The following is a 24,381-nucleotide window of genomic DNA, read 5'->3' as shown; positions in this document are numbered from 1 at the left end:
AAACCAAAATAGAAATTAAGAGAGCAACCCGATCTTGGCAAACTGTCCAAAATCCCAGAAGAGGCCCTAGCTCCGCAGTTGAGGTCAGATTTCCTACAAGCAGGGACTCAGGTTGGCCTGGGTTATTGAGGGCGTGCTTGCGGGGGAAGGAGCCCTGCAAGGATGTGGTCGCCAGGGGGCCCTGGAGCATGAATTGCACCACAGGGTTGGTTCCACCTGGAGGCGAAGGGGTGGGGCCTTGTGTGCCCACGTCATCATCGGCTACAGGCTCCCTACCCCACTCCCCAACCCCCCAGAGAGCGCACTCACTTGGCTAGGTCCAATTTTCTGGAGAAGGGGACAGCTGTGAGCTTTTAGCAGCCAGTGCCACAGCAGCTGGTGGATGGCAGGATCCAGGCAGGGCACCTGCAGTGAACCCTAGAGTCCCTGACCCAGGCTGGCAGTAGGAGAAAGTCGTTACACATTTTATGATTCCAGCCTAAAGCAGTTTTGCTGCTTTGGGAAGATACTCGATTGTTTGGAACTGACCCTTTCAAAGTTCATTCTTCTCTGCAGCCAGATTAACATTTGCATCTGAGACTGAGATGCATTACCAAGAAGACCAGAGGAAAGCTTTGTTCAACCTTCTGCACAAGTATCTTTTGTTTGGCAGGCATAGTGAGATGGTTGAGGTTTTTTTCAGTCGCCCTGATTACATGATATGTGTGCCCATAAAAATGTGCTGAGAGTCAAACATAAATTATGCATTCTAGAACATAAAACTGCCATTCTTCTTTTAAACCATGGGTTGGATGACACTTGGTAAACATAAAGCCCCTAAAAGTTTCTAGGAGAAGTGAGTCATGGCATTACAAAATCCTATCGCTCATAGACAGGGACTCTTGTCATCTGCTCTGTCGTCTTGGTGCCAGGAATGGCCAACTCTAAACCGGCTGAGACCAAGAACTGTAAACAATTTGTCCTTGATTGCCTGCCCTCACCACCAAGCCTAGCCCATCTGGCTTCCTTCTAGATGTCACCCTGCTTGGTTTGTGTTTGGAGAATGCAGAGTCATTTTAGTATCAAAGATACAATACTAGGAATGTATGTATACTTCTTTACAGCACAATTTTTTTTTTTTTTTTTTTGTGGTACACGGGCCTCTCACTGTTGTGGCCTCTCCCGTTGCAGAGCACAGGCTCCGGACACGCAGGCTCAGCGGCCGTGGCTCACGGGCCCAGCCGCTCCGCGGCATGTGGGATCTTCCCAGACCGGGTCACGAACCTGTGTCCCCTGCATCGGCAGGTGGACTCTCAACCACTGCGCCACCAGGGAAGCCCTACTGCACAATTTTTAGTAAGCATTTACTGTAAATTAACCACTTGGGCAGGCACAGGGTAAACGAGACCAACACCTTCCCTGCCCTGCCAGGGCTGATGCTCTAAAGGGGAGATGCAGGCAGTTACACAGGAAATGACAACACAGTGTGACAGATACTGGAAGCTGTGACAGGTCATTTGGTGTGGCTCGGACAGTGGCTCTCAATGTCATCTGACACAACCTTGCTTTTTTTTTTTTTTCTCCCCCCTTGAACCCACTCTCTTGTAATTGAGATCACACGCCTGGTCTCAGGACTTGCGGCAGCTCAGGTTCTTCATGTCTCTTTGCGAAAAGAATGTAGTGAGAGACAAAGTGATTGGTTAGAAGTAGATTTATTTAGAGTGGTACACATTCCATAGACAGGAGGCAGTCCATCTCAAAAGGCAAGAGCAGCCCCAGGGCATGGAGTTGTCTTGGAAAGTGAGAACGGCCCTGGGAGAGAAACACTCCACAGACTGTGGGCCATCTCAGAAGTCTAGCGGCCCCAACCTTCCCTTTTTATTACAAATATTGATTAGTTTGTAACCCTCTTTCCTACCCTGCAATGAAATTCACAGGCATTAGAGCCTACCTGCACACATAACTTCCAAATAATATCAATGTTATGTGCAAACACAATAAAAGGGAAGTAATTTATGAGGAAATAATATGTACTTCAATACATACGTGTACCAACATGAACACACCGGGAGTTATACTGAAGTACAGAGATGCTCAAACACATAGATTCACTACATACGAGATAGCCATGCAAGCAGGTGTGTTGTAAACATGTTTATCGTGTTTTAAAAACACAGAGTAAGGTTTTCAACTCATCATCATAAGCACGGAATCCTCCTTCATGGATGTTCAGTGAAATATTCAAAAGCTGTCGGAGGCTTGCGATGATTTTCCTTGTTGTGAGAATGTCTAGCATGTCTGATCCCCACCCACTAAATGCCAGTAACACACCTCACCTAGTAGCCATGACAACCAAAAACACCCTTTGGAATTTCTAAAATGCTCCCTGGGGGTGAGTACCTCTCATATTGAGAACCACTGAGCTGAGAGGTTGGGGGGTAGCAGAATGGAAACTGAATCACTGGGCTGTACACCTGAAACTAACACATTGTAAATCAACTATACTTCAGTAACAACAGTGTCTTTCTTGCAGTATTTCTCAGAGGTTTAATACGTTAATCTGTACTGTGAACCTCCAGGAGGCAGATAGTTTGATGTAGAACAGCACTGTTCGTATGTAACTGAAAAAGATAAAACTTTCTAAAGGAGAGTTTTAGAGTTCCACAGTAATACTACAGAATGCAATGTCTAAGCCATAATTTCTTTCTTTATTAGAGTATAATTGCTTTACAATGGTGTTAGTTTCTGCTTTATAACAAAGTGAATCATCTATACATACACATATATCCCCATATCTCCTCCTTCTTGCGTCTCCCTCCCACCCTCCCTATCCCACCCCTGTAGGGGGTCACAAAGCACCAAGCTGATCTCCCTGTGCTATGTGTAAGCCGTAATTTCTTAATCTATCACAAGTAGCCTAGTTAAAACTCTTTCAAATCTAAGACAAATTGATTAACAAAAAATATAGTAATAAAAAGATAAAATCTTATTTTCTTTGCCATAAGTCAATAAATGTAAATATTTAAAGATTTCTTAACTAAATTGAAAATCTTAAAATCTTCAGTCATATGCAATTGAAAGGATGGAATTGAGTCTCTTTTCAACCACGATTCTCACAGATCTAATTTTTTTTTTTTTTAATAACTGGAATCTTGAATAGGGGACAGTTTTGAACGTAAGTCTTCTTTTCTCATTATTTCAAAAGGTTCGTCTTATTCCCCAAATCAACTCATTGGAGAATTTCTGCAGCAAGCAGGATTTAGATGAATATCACCTGCACAACTGTGTTGAAATTGCCTCGGTAATGGGACCTCAGGTGCTCCCTGGAGCATGTGAAAGGCTTATAGCCAGTTTGTCTGCCAGGCTGCACAACGGGGCCATGGGTGAGTGTCTGTTTGGTATTTTTTATTTAAATAGAAATTGCCTTAGTATGCATGTATGTATGTATGTATTTACGTATTTAGCTGTGTTGGGTCTTCGTTGCTGCGAGCGGGCTTTCTCTAGTTGCAGCGAGCGGGGGCTACTCTTCGTTGCGGTGCACGGGCTTCTCATTGTGGTGACTTCTGTTGTTGCGGAGCACGGGCTCTAGGCCTGCGGGCTTCAGTAGTTGTGGCTTGCAGGCTCAGTAGTTGTGGTGCATGGGTTCTAGGGCATGTGGGCTTCAGTAGTTGCAACACTTGGGCTCAGAAGTTGTGGCGCGCAGGCTTAGTTGCTCTGCGGCATGTGGGATCTTCCCGGACCAGGGGTCGAACCCGTGTCCCTGCATTGGCAGGTGGATTCTTAACCACTGCGCCACCAGGGAAGTCCCTGAGTATCTGTTTAACGGGCTCCACCGAATTGCCGCTATCTGTGCAAAGGCTTTTAGGAACATGAGTGAAATGATCTAATATATTTTAGTATCTGCTCCTACCAGCCAATGTAGATACCAGCTGCCCGATGATTAGGTACACAGAGCAGTCTGTCCATGTGTTGGAATCATAGCTCGCGGTACAAGAAGTGTATAAAAGAGGAGCCTGGCAGTCGCTTGGGGATGCCAGATTCCTGGAACAATGGTCCTAAAATATTTCTTTGGAATCCTGGAATGAACTTTAAACAACTTCTTTCATCCCTAAACCTTCGTTTAATAAATGAGACTGTTGGGTTCAAAACATTAGGTAACTTGCCCATTTCGCTGAGTGGGTTTCTCACCCTCAGCACTTTTAAAATTTAGGGCTGGGTAATAGTTCGTTGGGGAGGGGTTGCTGTCCTGTGCATGGTAGGATGTTTAGCACCATCCCTACCCTCTAACCACCTGATACCAGTAGCACCCTCCCCTCAGTTGTGACATCCAAAAATGTCCCCAAACCTTGTCATATGTCCCCTGGGGGGTAAAATCTCCCCCTAGTTGAGAATCACTGCTATAGCGTGACAGCTACCGTGAGAGTCTGGGCTTCCCAAGTTCCAGACAGATGCTTTCTCCATGCAGGACTCTGGCTTTTGGGATGCCTGCAATCTCATGAAAGATACGGAGCAAGGGAAATGAAAGGTATAATCCAGCACCAACACGGATTATCAGGAATGGAAGAAATAATTACATTGGAACAATTAATGATTGAAGCAATTTATTTTAAGCCTTTCAATAGCTTGTTAAGTAATGTTCATTGCTAAGTGTTGTTTATTGAGCACTTACAGGTGCCAGACACTATTCTAAGTACTTCACAGGCATGATTGTCTTCAGTCCTTATATCCCCAGGAGGTATATCATATATTAGCCCCAGTTAATAGATGAGGGAGTTAAGGATTAGAGGTAACTAATGAGAAGGACATGAACTAGCGCTACTAATAGGACGGAGTGCTTCTCTGTCACTTCCTTTGCCTCTAACTTGTTTTGTCCCCTGCAGCCTGCAACTGTCACCCGCAGGGCTCAGTGGGACCCAGCTGCAGCTGACTGGAAGGCCAGTGCCAGCGTAAGCCTCGTGTGACCAGCCGCTGCTGTGACACGTGCTTAACAGGAAGCTACAGTCTGGGGCATCACGGCTGTCGCTGTATGTAGCAACAGCCAGATGGGAGAAACACACGTGTTCTCAACCTTGGAGTTTTAAAGGCAGGAAAATCAATGTGGGGAGTTGGAAAGGGGAGGGATTAGGAATTTGGCTTCATTATTCAGATTGTCTTGTCTGTGTAGATAAAATATACTGAAAGTTTTTCCACTGTACTTTATTCTTCCATTCAGTGGGCACTGACTGTGTACAGAGCTCTATTAGGAAACATGAGTGATGATTAAAAAAAACATGGTCCATGTTTCAGGGAGTTCTCAGTTTGTATCAGGTAGATGGTAGTCCAGGGAGGATGTGAGGACACCACGGAGTTGGCTGTGTAAACCCAGCTTTAACATCTCGTGTATAAGCCCGGTGGCTGGAAAGGCTAAAACAATGAGATTGGGATGTGAAGAACAGGGGACCCTCCTACACTGTTGGTGGGAATGTAAATTGGTGCAGCCACTATGGAAAACAGTATGGAGGTTCCTCAAAAAATGTAAAAGAACTACCATATGATCTAGCAGTTTTGCTTCTGGGTATTTGTCTGAAGAAAATGAAAACACTAACACGAAAAGATATTTGCACTGTCATGTTCATTGCAGCATTATTAACAATAGCCAAGATATGGAAACAACCTAAGTTTCCACCAACAGATGAATGATTACAGAAAATGTGGTATATACATGCAATGGAGTACATACATGCAATGTTTAGCCATAAAAACAAAGAGGATATTGCCAGTTGCGACAACATGGATAAGCCTTGAGTGCAGTATGCTAAGTGAATAAGTCAGAGAAAGACAAATACTGGATAATCTCACTTATATGTGGAATCTAAAATGAACAAAAAACAAGCCCATAGGTATAGAGCACCAATAGACTGGTGTTTGCCAGCGGCAAGGGGAGTGGTGAGCGAAATGAGTGAAGGGGGTCAAAAGGTACAAACTTCCAGTTATAGAATAAATAAGTCATGGGGATGTAATGTACAGCATGGCTATTATAGTTAATAATACTGTATTGTATATTTGCAAGTTGCTAAGAGAATAGATTTTAAAAGTTCTTATCAGAAGAAAAAAAATTGTAACTATGGTGGTGGATGTTAACTAGACTTACAGTGGTGACCATTTTGCAATATATACAAATATTGAATCATTATGTGGTACACTTGAAACTAATGTAGTGTCGTATGTCAGTTATACCTCAAAAAAAAAAAAACAGTTGTCCACAACATTCTGTTGATTGAATCCGTGGATTCTTATTTAACAAATATTTTTCCCTGGTTCTCTGTACATGCCAGGCTCTATTCTAAGCACTGTATAGATTCAGTTTATTCACCTTGATAGGGTTGATACGGTAAATTAGAGATTGTGAAATCAGAACTGTGACTCTTTCACCAGCACACCACTGCCCCCACTCCGACCCCAACAGGCTTCTCTTTGCTTTATCCAGCATGTCACTGCCACCCTCAAGGCTCAGAGAACACTGTAACAGGACGTCCTGTGACCAAGTAACAGGACGGTGCCCCTGCCATGGAGAGGTAGCTGGCTGCTATTGTGATCGGTGCCTGGAGGGCTCTTTTGGATTTCCTAACTGCCGCCCCTGCCTTTGTAATGGGTTCACTGTCATGCTTCAGTTGTGGAGGTTTTACAACTGGGAGAAACTGTGAAAGGTATGGAATTCATATGCACTCTTATTTTTTGTTCTTTTGCTCTGACTTCACAACATTATCTGAAGGACCATTGAGTAGAGAATCAACAGTATTTAAGTGTAGAGTGATGACTATGGGCGAGGAAGATAGAGCGTCAGTTTATCGTCCTTCAAAATCTTGTTATGAGCCAAGCAGTGTCTAGGTAAATCAATAACAGGCATTTGCCTGGCACCTTGCTTTTTATATTCCTAAAATGTGCATGTAAATTAAGTGCTTTTATATTGAGTTTAATGACTAAGCCATGGAACTTCCAATATGAAGCAAAAAAACCCTTTTACAGAGCAAATGAGCATCTTCTAAAAATATTGAATTTTGAGAGTTGCACTGTCCTAAAGCACAGCAAATCCACATTGGCTAATGTGAGCTGCTCCTGGTAACATTTTAGTAAAAAGTTGCCTTGACAGATGCATCGATGGTTACTATGGAAATCCTTCTTCAGGACAGTCCTGCTGTCCTTGCCCGTGTCCAGATGTTCCCTCAAGCAATCAGTATTTTGCCCCTTCCTGTTACCAGAGTCCTTGGAGCTCAGATGCGATCTGCAATTGTCTTCAAGGTTAAGCAGGTATGCAGTATAGTTCATGATGTTTTTTTCTTATCCCACATTGCTATCTAAAAAATGATAACATGTTCATAGTTTATCTGCCTTGGACAAATGAGTGGTACAGGATATAAGTTAATGGTAAGAAGACACAATTTGGTAAATTGCTACTTTACTGGATAAAGAATTTGAATGATTCAAAACCAATGACAAAAAATCATTTCACTGAGCTATAATTGTTTTTAAATAATGTTCTAGAAAACTGACCAAATGAGTTCAGATCAAATTAATTTTTTTAAAATAAAATAATGGTTCATTAAGATACATATGTGATTAAATTATATATGTATATATAAACATATAACTTAAAAGTTAAGAATCAGTCAAATGCTTTCTTTATATAATTCCAAGTAATCAATTTGACTGGTATTTCACAGATATAACTGATTTTTTCAGAAGTTTTGAAGCACTAGTTTGGGCATTATACAGATACTGCCTAAATTAATTCAATATTTGTGTCTGTCCCTCAATCAAAAATTTTATTTTGAAGAGTTTAAGCATGGGTGTAAACATGTAGTGCAAACAAGGTAAAAAATTATAAAGTCTACTTGATTGAATCGTAATAGAAAATATGGCATTATTATTTTCTTCAATGATAATTAACATCATGATAAATTACATGGCCATTTTTTTTTCTTATTTGTCACCTCTAAGGTTACACGAGTCTCTAGTTCATTCTTACAGCCTCTTCTCCATGTGCACTCTGGCTTGGTTGGTCAGTTGTTAATAACTGAGACCACAGTTGGGCTATGAGACCATTTCTAAATGGAATGAACCAAAACATGGAAGTTGGACCCGTGATTTGGGCACCTAAACAATGGCAGTTGCCCCGTGATTGAAAGAGTGTAGAGTGTAGGAGAGATGGGAATGGTTTCTCCATCATCCTTAATGGATACACCCTCAAGGTGTCTTAATAAAGGTTAGTACAAAAAAACCCTGGAGGGCCCACACATCAAGACAATTACTCACCCCTCTTCACTTCCAGGCACATTATCTCAGGCTGCTGCTGTTTCACCTCTAGGACCAGATGAGGGTTAGGGTGCCCCCCCCGCCTCAGAAAACAGGAGCTGAGGTTAGCTTTGGGTCTGGAGGCATTTTTGGGTGATCCTGGTTATATGATGACCCAGGAATCCTGCACTCACAAATCTGTAGTATTTTAAGAAAGAGTCCATTCTTCACCAAGGACTTTTAAAATCCAAATAATCTTTTTATTCGCTGAATGGATAATAAATTTAAATGAATGTTTTGTTTTAATTTAGAGCACTTTTCCTTTTTCATCCCAAATGTGTGGCCTCTCATCAACCCCGGAGGAGTCCAATTATCCACATCACTCTCCGTATCCCTCCCCAAGCACATACACACGCACACACCCCCCTCATCTCATTCCCTTTTCCTCTCCCCTTCTTTCTGGTGCGCAGTGTGGAGAATGCTCTGCTGGTTTGTATGGAAATCCAAGAATTTCGGGAGCCGCCTGCGGACCTTGTGCCTGCAACAGCACGTTGATGTAACTGATCCAGAGTCCTGCAGCCCAGTCACGGGGGAGGACCTTAAATGTCTGCACGACACTCAAGGCCCCAGCTGCCAGCTCTGCAGGCCAGGTTACTTTGACCCTCGATCAGACCTGTAGGAGGAAGTCTGCAAAGCTCCCTGGGGGGCGGGGGCAGGATGTGGCAGCTCGTAACTGTGGTGGCAACTCCCGTACTTATTTCAGTTAGGTCCGTAGTGCCAGTGCCCCCGGGGTGGTGGGCTGATGTCCTGAACTCGGCAGCAGAAACAGGTGCAGTGCACATTAGTTTACCTTTTGTGACTGTTTTCTTCAACACGTGCCTTAGTGGGTTCGGAGCCTCGTTTCTCAGAGTGTGGACTACCATGCACTGTACCAGAGCCGCCTGGGGATGGGGGAGTGTGGTATCAGTATGCAGATTCCTGGGCTGTGCCTCAGACCCACAGAATTGAATCTCTGGGAGCCGGGCCCAGGAATCTGCCTTGTAACCGGCTCATCAAGTGACTTTAATGTATAAATAGGAGAGTCGCTGATGTAGAAGAGGACAAGGGTTTAATACCATGATAAAGAGGAGGGATGTACTCCTCATTTTTAGGAGATGCTTTCATTATTTCAGTTCACCCAAGTCAGTTTGTTTCTGGATTGTTGACATAAGTGGAACTTCGGTGAGTGGCGTGAGGAAAAAGTGAGACTTTCATTTATCCTAATTGTGAGCTCTTGGAATGTAGTAGTAGGTAGAACCATAGGAAATTGCATTTTGGGGAGATCAAAACCAGTTGAGTGGGTTCAGCCTACTTAGATTCCTTGATAAATTCTGTTCTATTGTAGGATGTTTCTTCCTTGAGCCTTTTAAAGAAACGATGCCTCCACTCTAGAAAGTTGTTTGCAGGGGTTGTTGATGCCAGCGTTATCACGGATTTACCCCCCAACGACGGCTCTGTGCTCCCAGGATGTTCCTGTCATCCTTCTGGCGTGAGTCCCTCTGAGTGTCCCCCTGGTGGAGGAGCTTGCCTCTGTGACGCTGACACCGGCACACGCCCTTGTATGCCCAACGTCATAGGCCGGGCCTGTGACCATCGTGCTGATGGATGCTGGAATGTCATCGCCGGCAGACGGTGTCAGCCATGGGATCGTGAGCCCTGGACCTCACTCAGTAGACACTGTGACCAGGCAAGGGACTTTCAGTTTCCTGTGGTGTCAAAGTGAGATGTGATGGGGAGACATGCTTTCTAAATACGTAATGAATGTTTTCTTTACATACTGCTGTTAGTCAGTGTTTTTAGATAGGATTGAACTTACATGGGGATAGAGTCTGCATTTATCAAGGAATGAAACCCAGAGCACCCTCTCTTTCACTGTTTCACATGTATAAGCATAGGCCGGCCCCTAGAAATCCATCATTAATCGGAATTGATTATGAATCAGAATGAAAGTTAACGGGTTCCTTCAGAATCCATAATTCCATTTAAAAAAATCAAGCTGTTATTCCCTGCAGCTCACCAGTTGCTTTACATATGGTTAAATAAGATGTCTTCTTATCTAATTTATCTTATAGTTACCAGACCAGCAGCAATTGTTTCTAAAGAATGCAGCCTAGGAGCAAATCTTCATTGTTTAATAGACAGTTAACACTACTTAACTGCACATGCGATTTTCAGTCAAAACAATGAGCATGAAATTTTTAAAAGAATATTAACATTATTTATGGAGAAAGCAACGTCATTATTAGGCTTTTTTGGTTTGATAAATGTATTCTTTGAAACACTTTTACATTAGTAGAGAGGCAGGAAGAAGGAGAAAACAATGACAAGACATTTTAGAGTCCAATCCACAATACAGGGATTAGGGTTTAATTGGAATCAAAATGCTCATTTCAGAAGCTGGAATCTTCCTGACTGATAAGTATGGCTCACCTCCAATTTCAGCTCCACTGTTGAACTTATTCAAAGGCCAAATTTTGTACAAGTCAACTTTTGAAGGTAGTTCTTATATGTTGAATGTGTTTTCCCTTCTCTTTTTCTTTCTCTCTCCAACCCTCCCTGCTCCAACCCATACCCACACAAATGCACACAATGGCCTTTTTTCCCCTTCATAAATGTTTATATTAGAATAGACTTAGGTTTACAGAAAAGTTGTGAACATAGAGAAGAGGTACCCCACACCCAGTTTCCTCTGTTATTCATGTTTACATTAGTGTGGAACATTTGTCCTTAATGAACCAGTGTTGATACATTATCAGTAACTAGTGTCCATAATTTATTCAGATGTCCTTAGTTTTTTTTACCTAATATCCTTTTTCTGCTCCAAGACCTCATCCAGTACGCCACATTACATTTAGTCATCATGATTCCTCAAGTGCCTCTTGGTTGTGACAGTTTCTTAGACTTTCCTTATTTTTGATGACCTTAACAGTTTTGAGGAGTATTTTGTAAAATGTCCCTCAATTCAAAGTTATCTGATGTTTTCCTCGTGATGAGACTTGGATTTTGGGTTTTGAGAAGAAGACCATAGAGGTAAAGCGCTATTCTCATCACATCACATGGAGGGTACATACCATTTACACGACTGATCACTGTTGACCTGAATCTTGATCAACTGGCTGAAGCAGTGTGTGTCATTTCTCTACTGTAAAGCAACCCTTCTCCTTTTCATACTGTACTCCTTGGGGGGAAGTCACTAAACACAGTCCACATTTAAGGAATGGACAGTTATGCTCTGTCTCTTTGAGGGCAGAGTATCTCCATAAATTATTTGGAATTCTTCTGCACTGGAGTTTGGTCAGTTGTCCCCCATTTCTTCATTTTTTTCAATCATTTTTTTTAATGAACTTATTTATTTTTGGCTGCTTTGGGTCTTCATTGCTGCACGTGGGCTTTCTCTAGTTGCCGTGAGTGGTGGCTACTCTTTGTGGTGCGCGGGCTTCTCTGCAGTGGCTTCTCTTGCTGTGGAGCTCGGGCTGTAGGCGTGTGGACTTTGGTAGTTGTGGCGCGGGGGCTTGGTAGTTGTGGCGCAGGGGCTTGGTAGTTGTGGCGCAGGGGCTCAGTAGTTGTGGTTCGCGGGCTCTAGAGCACAGGCTCAGTAGTTGTGGCACATGGGCTTAGTTGCTCCGTGGCATGTGGGATCTTCCCTGGACCAGGGATCGAACCCATGTCCCCTGCATTGGCAGGCGGAGTCTTAACCACTGTGCCACCAGGGAAGTCCCTCAGTCATTTTTTAATAACCACTGTGCCACCAGGGAAGTCCCTCAATCATTTTTTAATATCAGTGGACTCAGGATATTTGTACTATGTTTTGAGTTATAATCCAGCACTCCTTAATTTTGTTATTCAGGTTTTTCCAGCTTTGGTCATGGGGAGCTCTTTCAGTTGGCTTCTGTGTGCATTTGACGTATTATTTTTTGTTTGTTTGTTTTTAAGTACTTCCTTCCTTTCTGCACTGCAAGATGCTCTAAGCTCATCTTGTGTATTTCCTGCCCCATCCTAGAATCAGCCATTTCTTTAAGGAGGGCTGGTTCCTTTTATTGGAGAATGGTATTAGAAACCAAGATCTGGGCACTAGAGGACCGTGCCTCATTTATATGCTTCTCTTCACTCCTCACACCTGCAGCCACCAACCATGGAACAAATTGGTAGATCTCTACACACTGCATGGCTTCCTCATTCATGAGGAACTCCTAATGCTCATGACATCACTGTCTGGCATACTTCTTAGACCTTTGGGGAAGCATATTTGTAGCAGGAGCTGACAGAGACAACAGTTCAGTCATGGAGGCTAAGGGAAATCTACAAAACTGAAAAGCAGATGGTGTTGGTTTAACCAAAGACCCCCCTTATGACAAGGGTATTTGGGGTCATCTGGTCCATAGGGGATTCCTTGGGAAAGTTTGCTCTTTACAATCAGGAAACACTTTCATTGGAGTATAGAAGAGACATGTGGACATTTAGATTTCCAGCTGTTTAAACAACTACTGATAAATGTCTCTATGTTAGCCAGTAGGTGGTCCCTAGTGCATTCTCGCAGAGAGATCCAAATGTGCTGTCCAGTATTTCCATCAACAGTTTAGATGGAATTGGGGAAACATGCTTATCAAATTTGCAGATATTATAAAGTTATAAGTTAATGTGATCAAGACAAAACAAGAGACAAGATATTTTAACAGCCTGTCTTGTTGGCTGGCAACAAGAAAATGACGTGTCCATGGGTTAAAAATAAAGTTTTGCAGTTGGGTTTTTTAAAATCCATTGCATAAATACAGGGTGGGAGTAATAAGTTGGCGCTAGCTTGTGAGAAAAACATCTGGGGGATTTTGGTTGCATGCTTCAAGTGAGCCAGTGGTGTGGCTGGGCTGCCAAAGAGGGGATTGTGTGTGCCGTGCCCAGCTCCAGGGCGGCCGTTGTCCTATTGTCTTCTGTGTGGCCAGATGGCTTCCAGGAACATTGTTCTCATTGCTGAGTATCATATTTTAAGCGTTGTATTGACAAACTAGTATGTGTCCAAAGGAGGACAACAAGGATAATGGATAGAATCATGTATTTTGTGATGAAGTCTTAGGGGTGCTTGGCTTAAAGAAATGAAGCATATACAAGTTGAGGATGGCCACCTCTAGTTGGGAGATGGACTGTAAGTGGGAAGAGGGAGGCTGCCTGTTTTGTGCAATTTCCTTATACTGGACTCAGAACAATGGGAACAAGTTACAAGGAGCAGATTCTGCATCAGTGTAAGACAGCATTGCCCAACAAAGACAATATGGCAACAAGCTCCCGTAACTCCTTGTATTTGAGTAGAAGCCAGTGGTTCCTCCAAAAATGGGTAGAAGCTTAGTAGGCCCAGTCACTTTATGAATCCAGCTACTTCTGGAGTTGTTGGGTAAGCAGCTTTGGTCAGGTATAACCTAGGACCACAACAATAGTGATGTGGTTTTATATTTTTCTCCTGTTAGTTTTCCAGTCTCCTTGGTGTTCAGAAAAGCTTTTCAAGAATCCAGTTGGGGGAATTCCCTGGTAATCCAGTGGTTAGGACTCCTCACTTCCACACTGCAGGGGGCATGGGTTCGTTCCCTCCCTGGTCGGGGAAGTAAGATCCCACAAGCAGCGCAGCCAGAAAAAAAAAAAAAAAAAGTGCAGTTGGGAGGATGCAGGAAAGTTCAGCCCTCTCCCCAAAACACAGTTAAATAACTGTCATTGAATGATTAAGCTTCATTTACAAAAAATGTTTTGTGGAGAAAAACATTAGCCCAATTCAGAGAAACTCCACTTTACATTCCATAATGGAAACAATTATTTGCCAAATTAATTGTTGGAGGTTAAGTCCAGGTCTTGGGTCTGCTTCTGTTAGGGGAGAACTCCCAGAACCTGGGAGTGAATGTGGCCTATTTCCCATTATGTGTTTCGTTTTCATTTGCGTCTGTGGCTGTTTCCTGATTTGGGGCCACCTGTCCCTGAACAGCTGGAAGCAGGCGGTATATTCAAGAGCCCTCAGCCAAAAAACATTAACTTCTGATCCTTGGTGCTGTCGGGGGTGGTTGCTGGCTGCGGGAATTCTCCTGCCTCTGCCTTTGCACAGCTGTATGTTCTAAATCACTGGAGGGAAAACTGTTTTGTATTAAAATGCATTATTTTTTTAGATCATAGAGCTTGTCAGTTTCTCACCCATGACTGAGCTTACAGGCTGGTGTCCGTGTAGATTAGGCTATGATGGGAAACGCTGCAGTGAGTGTGAGGAAAATTATTATGGGGATCCCCTGGGGCGATGCATTCACGAGTATTGGTAATTCTGAAAACGTGAGTACAGTCAGCCTGGTCCTACCACGGGCTTGCTATGAACCAACTGAATCTTAAATTCCTTTATTTGGTCGAAAAATCACAAACTTCAAAATAAATTTTCCACAAAATGAAAACTGTGTAACCAATTAGTTTTTTTTTCCATTATGATCTGTTACAGGATATTGAATATAGTTCCCTGTTGCTATACAGTAGGACCTTGTTGTTTATCCATCCTATATATAATAGTTTGCATCTGCTAATCCCAAACTCCCAATCCGTCCTTCCCCACCTACTTGGCAACCACAAGTCTGTTCTCTATGTCTGTGAGTCTGTTTTGTAGATAAGTTCATTTGTGTCATATTTTAGATTCCATGTGTAAGTGATATCATATGGTATTTGTCTTTCTGACTTACTTCACATAGTATGATAATCTCTAGGTCCACCCATTTTGCTGCAGATGGCATTATTTCATTCTCTTTTATGGCTGGTAGTGTTCCATTGTATATATACACTACATCTTGTTTATCCATCCATCTGTCAATGGACATTTAGGCTGTTTCAGTGTCTTGGCTATTGTGAATAGCGCTGCTGTGAACATAAGGGTGTGTGTTTCTTTGTGTTTTTTTGTTTTTAAAGATATTTTTGATGTGGACCATTTTAAAAATCTTTATTGAATTTTTTACAATATTGCTTCTGCTTTATGTTTTGGATTTTTGGCCCCGAGGCACGTGGGATCTTAGCTCCCTGACCAGGGATCAAACCCGCACCCCCTGCATTGGAAGGCAAAGTCTTAACCACTGGACTGCCAGGGAAGTCCCCTCTTTTTTGAATTACAGTTTTGTCTGGATATATGCCCAGGAGTGGGATTACTGGATCATATGGCAACTCTACTTTCAGTTTTTTGAGGAACCTCCATACTGTTTTCCACAGTGGCTGCACCAACTTACATTCCCACCAACAGTGTAGGAGGGTTCCCTTTTTTCCACACCCTCTCCAGCATTTGTTATTTGTAGACTTTTTAATGATGGCCATTCTGACCAGTGTGAGGTGGTACCTCATTGTAGTTTTGGTTTGTGTTTCTCTAATAATTAGCGATGTTGAGCATCTTTTCATGTGCCTGTTGGCCATCTGTATGTCTTCTTTGGAGAAATGTCCGTTTAGGTCTTCTGCCCATTTTCTTTTTTTTCCTTCACAAGAATTTATTTGATGAAAATACTCCAAGAAATGCATAAAAATCTATGCATTTTCTTTATGTTTTCCCAATCCTAATATATATATATATATATATATATTTTAACATCTTTATTGGAGTAAATTGGTTTACAATGGTGTGTTAGTTTCTGCTTTATAACAAAGTGAATCAGCTATACATATACATATATCCCCATATCTCCTCCCTCTTGCATCTCCCTCCCACGCTCCCTATCCCACCCCTTTAGGTGGTCACAATGCACCGAGCTGATCTCCCTGTGCTATGCGGCTGCTTCCCACTAGCTATCTATTTTACATTTGGTATTGTATATATATATATGCCTGTTTTTTTTTTATTGGATTGTTTGGTTTTTTTGTTATTGAGTTGTATGAGATGTTTGTATATTTTGGAAATGAAGCCCTTGTCCGTCAAATCATTTGCAGATATTTTCTCCCAGTCTGTAGGTTGTCTTTTCATTTTGTTTATGGTTTCCTTTGCTGTGCAAAAGCTTGTAAGTTTGATTAAGTACCATTCATTTATTTTTGCTTTTATTTCTATTGCCTTGGGAGACTGACCTAAGAAAACGTTGGTATGATTTTTGTCAGAGAATGTTTTGCCTATGTTCTTCTCTAGGAGTTCTATGGTGTCATGTCGTATATTTGAAAGTCCACAAACTTTAATCCTAGTTTTGAAAAGAAATGTTTTAGCCCTATAAATTTTTTCTCTTATATTAAAACTTTACGCTATATTGAAATTCCTCAAAGTCATTAAAATGGAACAGATTTCTGAGATCGTAACTTGTAGCCAATTTTCTGCTATTTGGAAACATGCTGACAAAAATAACTACTTTCGATTAAGGTACATGCTGGGAGATGGATCATGGGAAGTCAGCAGAGTGGATGTTTTTTCAATGTGGCTCTCATAACTTGGGGTCCATCACAGATTCACTTATTTATTTAAAAATATTCACAGAGTGTCTACTGGGTACTCTAGGCAGTGAACAAATAAGGCAAGGCCCCCAACCTATGGAGTTTGTGTTCTAGTGTCTTTCATTCCATGCCTCAGCAATAGATACAGGATTTAGAGGAGGGCTGTTCGATACTTTCTGCAGAAATGGAAACATTCTACATCTGCACTGTCCAGTTCGGGGGCCACCAGCCATATGTAGCCACTGAGCACTTGCACTGTGGCTCGTGCTTGTGAGCAAAACAATTGTTTATTTCATTTAATCCATTTACGTTTAAATAGCACATGTGGTTAGTAGCTACCATATCGGACAGTGCAGATTTAGAATCTGGGTTGGTTCTAGGAGGAGGGATCTTTGAATCTCTGTTTGAAATCGGTTTCCAAAAGAAATCAATCCGAAGAAATGTCAGATGTAATGGATTTATGATTGTGGTCACCTCAATGTAGCCACATACGGTAACTTTCCTCCTCTCCATTCCTTTATAAATGTGCTTTTGTGGCTTAAAAAAAAATGCCTTTGGATTTTTGCCCCATTCAAATACTCAATTTTCCAAATGGAATTGCTACTTTAAAAACCAAGGAGAGGGCTTCCCTGGTGGTGCAGTGGTTGAGAGTCCGCCTGCCGTGGCAGGGGACACGGGTTCGTGCCCTGGTCTCAGAGGATCCCACATGCCGCGGAGTGGCTGGGCCCGTGAGCCATGGCCACTGAGCCTGCGCGTCCGAAGCCTGTGCTCTGCGACGGGAGAGGCCACAGCAGTGAGAGGCCCGCGTACCACAAAAAAATAAAAACAAATACAAAGAAAAAAACCAGGGAGAAATGTTGACTCTTAGAAAAACTGTCTTAGAGAGCCTCTATTCCTGTGCCCCTCTAATATTTTAATAATCTTACTTTATAAAAATGTTTTCATCTTTCACAGAGGAAACTTTGCAAACAGTCCACTCAGGCCACAGATCCCATGAGTGCTCCTGGGGACGAGCAGGTAATAAGGGGGAGCCTTGGCCTCCAGCTGGTGAAGCGCACAGAGCTCCCCCAGGGGTTTCTGCAGAGGCCTTTGGACCAAAGGGAATGTGCCAGACAGGTGACGTCTATTGGAGGAGCCTAGTGTGTTAATCAGTTTTTATTTCTAATTGGCATTAGTTTCACTCAAGCTGGCCAAATGCATTTTTAAATCACTTGCTCCTTGTAGTCAAGCCAGTGGCATAGGTTCGTGATCCCCTGACCTTTTGGAAATTGCTGTAACTTCAATAGCTCTTCCCATCCTTCATCCTCAGGCTTAATCAAAAACCTATTCATTGGAAGTGCATGTAGTATCAGAATTTTTTTTTTTTAGTTAAGACAAAATGAATTTAATGTTCTCTATTTTTTAAAAGACTTTTTTAAAGAGCAATTTTAGGTTCACAGCAAAAGTGAGAGGAAGATACAGATATTTCCCATATACCCCCAGACCCCACCACGGCCTCCCCCATTATCAACATCCCCAGAAGAATGGTACACTTGTTACAATTCATGAACCTGTATTGATACATCATAGTCACCGAAGTTCATGTTACATTAGGGTTGACACTTGGTGTTGTCCATTCTGTGGGTTTAGACAAATGAATAATGACATGTATCCATAATTATAGTATCATGCAGCGTATTTCCACTACCGTAAAAATCCTCTGTGCTTTGCCTGTTCATCCTTATCCACCACCCAGCCCCTGGCAACAACTGATATTTTTATTGTCTCCGTAGTTTTGCCTTTTCAGAATGTGAAAAGGAATCATGCAACATGTAGCCTTTTCAGATTGGCTTCTTTCATTTAGTAGTAAAAGCATTTAAGTTTCCTCCATGTCTTTTTATGGCTCAACACTCATTTCTTTTTAGTGCTGAATAATATCCAGTTGTCTGGATATACCATGGTTTCTTTATCCATTCACCTACTGATAGACATCTTGGTTACTTCTAAGTTGGCAATTATGAATAAAGTCGCTAAAAACACCCATGTGCAGGTTTTTATGTGGGCATGTTTTGAACTTCTTTGGGTAAATACCAAAGAGCGATCCGCCCACCCACCCCTTTTTTGATAACAGAATAGTTTTCCTTATATAATGGAAGACAGCACACCCAGGCTGGGTTTCACCAAGAAAAAGTGTGATCATGGGCCTTCTTAGAGAATCTGTGACACGCCTGAACCACCCTGGGGTGGGGGGTGGGGGGCAGTAGCAACCGTCACAAGTGTGTCCTCCATTAGATCCATACTCTTCACTCGCATAGGTAAAGAAACCAGATGGGAGCAACTCACACTTGCAGTAAAAGTGTCACCTAATAATGTCCATACAAAAAACGAGAGCTGGGAATTCCCTGGCTGTCCAGTGGTTAGGACTCCACGCTTCCACTGCAGGGGGGACGGGTTTGATCCCTGGTCGGGGAACTAATCCCGCAAGCCACAGTGGAGTGTCCAAAAACAAAAACCAAAAAAAACCGAGAGCTGATGGGTCAGTGGAATGAAACGAGGTATGCTCTGTTTTAATGGCCATTGCACAGATCTCTGAAATTATCCTGCTTTTATTTATTTATGTATGCATTTATTTGCGGTAGGCGGGCCTCTCACTGTTGTGGCCTCTCCCATTGCGGAGCACAGGCTCCGGACGCGCAGGCCCAGCGGCCATGGCTCACGGGCCCAGCCGCTCCGCGGCATGTGGGATCTTCCCGGACTGGGGCACAAACCCGTGTCCCCCGCATCGGCAGGTGGACTCTCAACCACTGCACCACCAGGGAAGCCCTATCCTGCTTTTTAACGTTCACCTTAGAAATGAGAGTTGGGAAGATTCTCAGGGGAGAGGGGAGGACTTTATTCTTGAGCTGGTCATGAGCCAAAGGCCAGGTGACTGACATTCTCCGCTCCTTCTCCCATCCTTTTCAGCATGTGACCGCAACGGGAAAGATTCCCAGAAGCACATCTGTGACCAGGACATGGGCACGTGTCACTGCTGAGAGGGTGTTAGCGGCCCACGATGTGATCGCTGCGCCCAGGGTCACAGCCAGAAATTCCCTGCTTGTCTTCGGTGTCACTTGTGCTTTGATCCATGGGACCACACCATTTCTTCCCTCTCCAAAGCGGTGCAAGGGTTCATTAGGCTGGCTGCTAACATGGAAGATGAAAGAGAGACCCTGCCTGTCTGTGAGGCCGACTTCAAAGGCCTCAGAGAGAATATGTCTGAAATAGAAAGGATTTGGAGACATCCTGTTTTCTCATCTGGGGAATTCTTAAAAGTCAAGGATTACCGTGACTGTTCCTTAAGGTTAGTGTGCAAGTACTAGGTCGCCAAGTTCCTGATTTACCTTAAGTCCTGTGAGCTAGCAGCCTTCAACTTAGAAATGAACCTTCGTTGATGTCAGGGAAGTAATCATTGTTCCATTAATAACCGGGCTGGGAATCATCGTTGTCTCTTTGTTACCTAGTTAGAATGACATGATTTTGCGAGATGTCATTGATTACAACAAAAAGGCAATCAGGTTAATTGAGAAACCCAAACTCAGCGGAGCTGAAAGACAAAATTGGAAGTGGGAAAGTTTCTAATACAAAAATTTCGTTTTGACCATGCTCTCAGGGAAATTGGCTAAATGTTCCCAAAGTCTTCAGTTGTTTATAAGCCCGCACGTTACTGTGAAGTCATATGAGTACAGTAATTCTTTCAAATGCAATATCATTTTTATTATATATTATTGAGTCCTTCTTTTCATTCATCAAATATTTCTAGAGATTATGGTGATTGCTCTGGACCAGGAGTCAGGAAACCATAGCCCGCAGGCAGTATCTGAGCCATCACGTTTTTCTGTAAATAAAGTATTATTGGAACACAGCCACACCCATTATTTACATCCTCTGTGGCTGCTTTCTCTCTACAATGACAGAGTTGAGCGATTGCGACAGGGCCACTATGGTGCCCCCAAGGCCTAAAATATTTACTCTCTGGCCCTTTAAAGAAAAAGTTTGCTGACCTACTCTGGGCAAAACGAGGATGAGCTGGGTATAGTTTCCACCCCTCTAAGAGTACACAGTCTACTAAGAAACCAAAAAGATTATAGTTCTATAGAAAAATATCCCTCCTTCCCCAGAAAAGCTCCTGGATTAGAGAATAGTTGGAGCTGCAGAGTTTTATGTTACATAAAACACAAGCATAGGGACTTTCCTGGTGGTGCAGTCATTAAGAATCTGCCTGTCAGGGCTTCCCTGGTGGCGCAGTGGTTAAGAATCCACCTGCCAATGCAGGGGACATGTGTTCAAGCCCTGGTCCAGGAAGATCCCACATGCCGTGGAGCAACTAAGCCCGTGTGCCACAGCTACTGAGCCTGCACTCTAAAGCCCACAAGCCACAACTACTGAAGCCCGTTCACCGCAACTACTGAACCCACATGCTGTAACTACTGAAGCCTGCGCAGCTAGAGCCTGCGCTCCGCAACAAGAAAAGCCACTGCAATGAGAAGCCCGCGTACCGCAACAAAGGGTAGACCCGACTCGCCGCAACTAGAGAAAGCCTGAGCACAGCAACGAAGACCCAGTACAGCCAAAAACAAACAAACAAACATACAAAAACCCACAAGCATAAATATAAGGCCATTCGTTATCACCAGACAAAAAATCCTGAAGTATATGGCAACTGCTTAAAAGTTACACAAGGAGGATGATACAACTCACCTGGATAGTTCAGAGGAAGGGCCACCTGCATCATAAACGAAGCTATAGGGCTCAGAGATATCACATAGCCAAGTCAAGTTGGCAGGTGAGGACAGGCACTTCTATGCCCTGGTAAAGACTGTGGCCCCAGGTTTCCAGATCTCCTCATTTTTTAAACAATGTCAGACATCCAGATTTTTATGGAAACGTCCCCACTTTAAAATAGAGGCAGCTAATCCAGTAGTGCTTTCAGAAAGCACTGTAGAGGCCAAAGAAACTTGTCTGAGAATGAGTTGTGGCTCATGGACCACTGGTTTGTGGTTGTAAGACATGGTGGATGAAGTGGAACTGAGAAAGCAGAAGGAGCCAATCCACAGTAGATGCTGTAGATAGAGAGAACTGCAAGAGCCCCGAGCAGAACCAGAGAAAAGAAGGCAAGAGGAGCCGGAGTCCCGGGGCCAGGCCTGAAGCCGTGAGGAAAGCCTGCCCCGTCTTGGTCCACCTGCTAAACTCCTATTTCTCTACAACAAGCACCCAGACACCGCCCCCTCACTGAAGCCTTCCCTGACCTCCTGAGAGAGGATGTGTTTCCTTCTGCATCTTCCCACGTCTTTTCGGCTCAGCCATTGCCTCACTGAGGGACTCCTCTGGGCAAAGCTGCCTTCTCTGTACCTTTCTTCAGGCCTGGTTTAGTTAAGTAATAAATGTTTGTTGGGTAAATTACAAATCAGAGGGGAAGGGGAGGGCAGAGAAGCCAAGATATCATAAGCATAGATTGAGAAGTCAAACTACTGTGGTTCGAATCCACCTGCTGCTGTGTGGCCTCAGAAGTTACTTTACTTCTCCAAGCTTCAGTTTGTTCATCAAGAGCAGGGTTGAAGCCTCTATTTCATGGGATTCTTGTGAGAATCACTCAAGACAAGCCACTTTGCATGGTGTCTGGCACATAGTAAGTGCTTTAAGAGTACCAGCTATAGGGTTTCCCTGGTGGCGCAGTGGTTGAGAGTCTGCCTGCTGATGCAGGCGACACGGGTTCGTGCCCCGGTCTGGGAGGATCCCACATGCCGCGGAGCGGCTGAGCCTGCGCGTCCGGAGCCTGTGCTCCGCAACAGTGAGAGGCCTGCGTACTGCAAAAAAAAAAAAAAAACGTAAGAAGCTTCATCCTTTTTCTGTCATTACCATCTCTTTCAGTCCTGCCTTAATGAATTTTTGCATAGGCTTTTTTTCTCTCAAACATTTACTGATTATATTTTGTAATCTCCTAATTACATGATTTGGCTTGAGAAAAATATTTTAAAATTTGAAGTTAAACAATTATGCATTAACAGATTTGATATTATTTCAAGCTTCGTATAGATTGTATCTGTATGTTACATTTTACAATCTGCTATTAAAGAGTACCAGCTATAATAATGGTATGTACTGTTATTGTTATTAGCCAGAAGAATTACACTGCTGACAGTCGGAGCTTGAAGGAAAAGTCTGTAGATTAGAAGGGAGAGTGAGAGCAGAAAGTGCTAGGAAGCATTGGTTAATACTTTGCAGTCATACCAAGATAAATTAGTCCCGTAAATTTGTATCGTAGCTTCCCTGAACTGTACTCTTCAAGATTTGTACCCAAGTTCCCCTTCATGAGGGATATTCTAATTATTCATCTGAACCAACTGTGTTTGCTGAACCCAGCCAATTGAAGTGGGACAAAGTTGACACCATCAAAGGTGATGTAGAAAGAACACACCCGAATGTACACTTGCCAGCAAGGAAACCTGTCACTTGTGGAAATTCAAAGTTTAAGACGCTGTACAGAAGTAACAGTAAAAGGAACCTTGCTGGAAGCAGATTTATTCTAAATGAGGTACTGATTTTTATCCTTGTCTGCGTGAGGGATTCTGTTAAAAGCCTAATATAGGTTGGCTACCTTAGACTGATTTAAATGAACCACGTCTGAATACGTGTTTTTGAGAAACCAGAGTAAAGGGAGACAGTATAAACAGCTGAAATTGAAAGATTCAAAAACCTTTATGCTACGAAACCGTTTTAAATGAGTGCTGAGGGCTTCCCTGGTGGCGCAGTGGTTGGGAGTCCGCCTGCTGATGCAGGGGACACGGGTTCGTGCCCCGGTCCGGGAAGATCCCACATGCCGTGGAGTGGCTGGGCCCGTGAGCCATGGCCGCTGAGCCTGCGCGTCCGGAGCCTGTGCTCCGCAACGGGAGAGGCCACAACAGTGAGAGGCCCGCATACCGCAAAAATAAAAGTCTGTAGATTAGAAGGGAGAGTGAGAGCAGAAAGTGCTAGGAAGCATTGGTTAATACTTTGCAGTCATACCAAGATAAATTAGTCCCGTAAATTTGTATCGTAGCTTCCCTGAACTGTACTCTTCAAGATTTGTACCCAAGTTCCCCTTCATGAGGGATATTCTAATTATTCATCTGAACCAACTGTGTTTGCTGAACCCAGCCAACTGAAGTGGGACAAAGTTGACACCATCAAAGGTGATGTAGAAAGAACACACCCGAATGTACACTCGCCAGCAAGGAAACCTGTCACTTGTGGAAATTCAACGTTTAAGACGCTGTACAGAAGTAACAGTAAAAGGAACCTTGCTGGAAGCAGATTTATTCTAAATGAGGTACTGATTTTTATCCTTGTCTGTGTGAGGGATTCTGTTAAAAGCCTAATATAGGTTGGCTACCTTAGACTGATTTAAATGAGCCACGTCTGAATACGTGTTTTTGAGAAACCAGAGTAAAGGGAGACAGTATAAACAGCTGAAATTGAAAGATTCAAAAACCTTTATGCTACGAAACTGTTTTAAATGAGTGCTGAAATACTCTAGGAAGCGGAATTGACAAGAAAGAGATAAGCCGTAAACAATCGTAAACTGTCAAATGAAGATTTGGGGGGGCGGGAAATCCATCCTAAGTATGAGGATACCTAATAATGAGGGCAATCTTTTTTTTTATTATTATTTTATTTATTTATTTTTATTTATTT

This window comes from Neophocaena asiaeorientalis, unplaced genomic scaffold, assembly GCF_003031525.2.
Source record: "Neophocaena asiaeorientalis asiaeorientalis breed wild unplaced genomic scaffold, Neophocaena_asiaeorientalis_V1.1 scaffold373, whole genome shotgun sequence".
Classification (NCBI taxonomy): domain Eukaryota; kingdom Metazoa; phylum Chordata; class Mammalia; order Artiodactyla; family Phocoenidae; genus Neophocaena; species Neophocaena asiaeorientalis.
The sequence above is the reverse complement of the archived record's forward strand: the minus strand, read 5'-3'. Positions refer to the sequence as shown.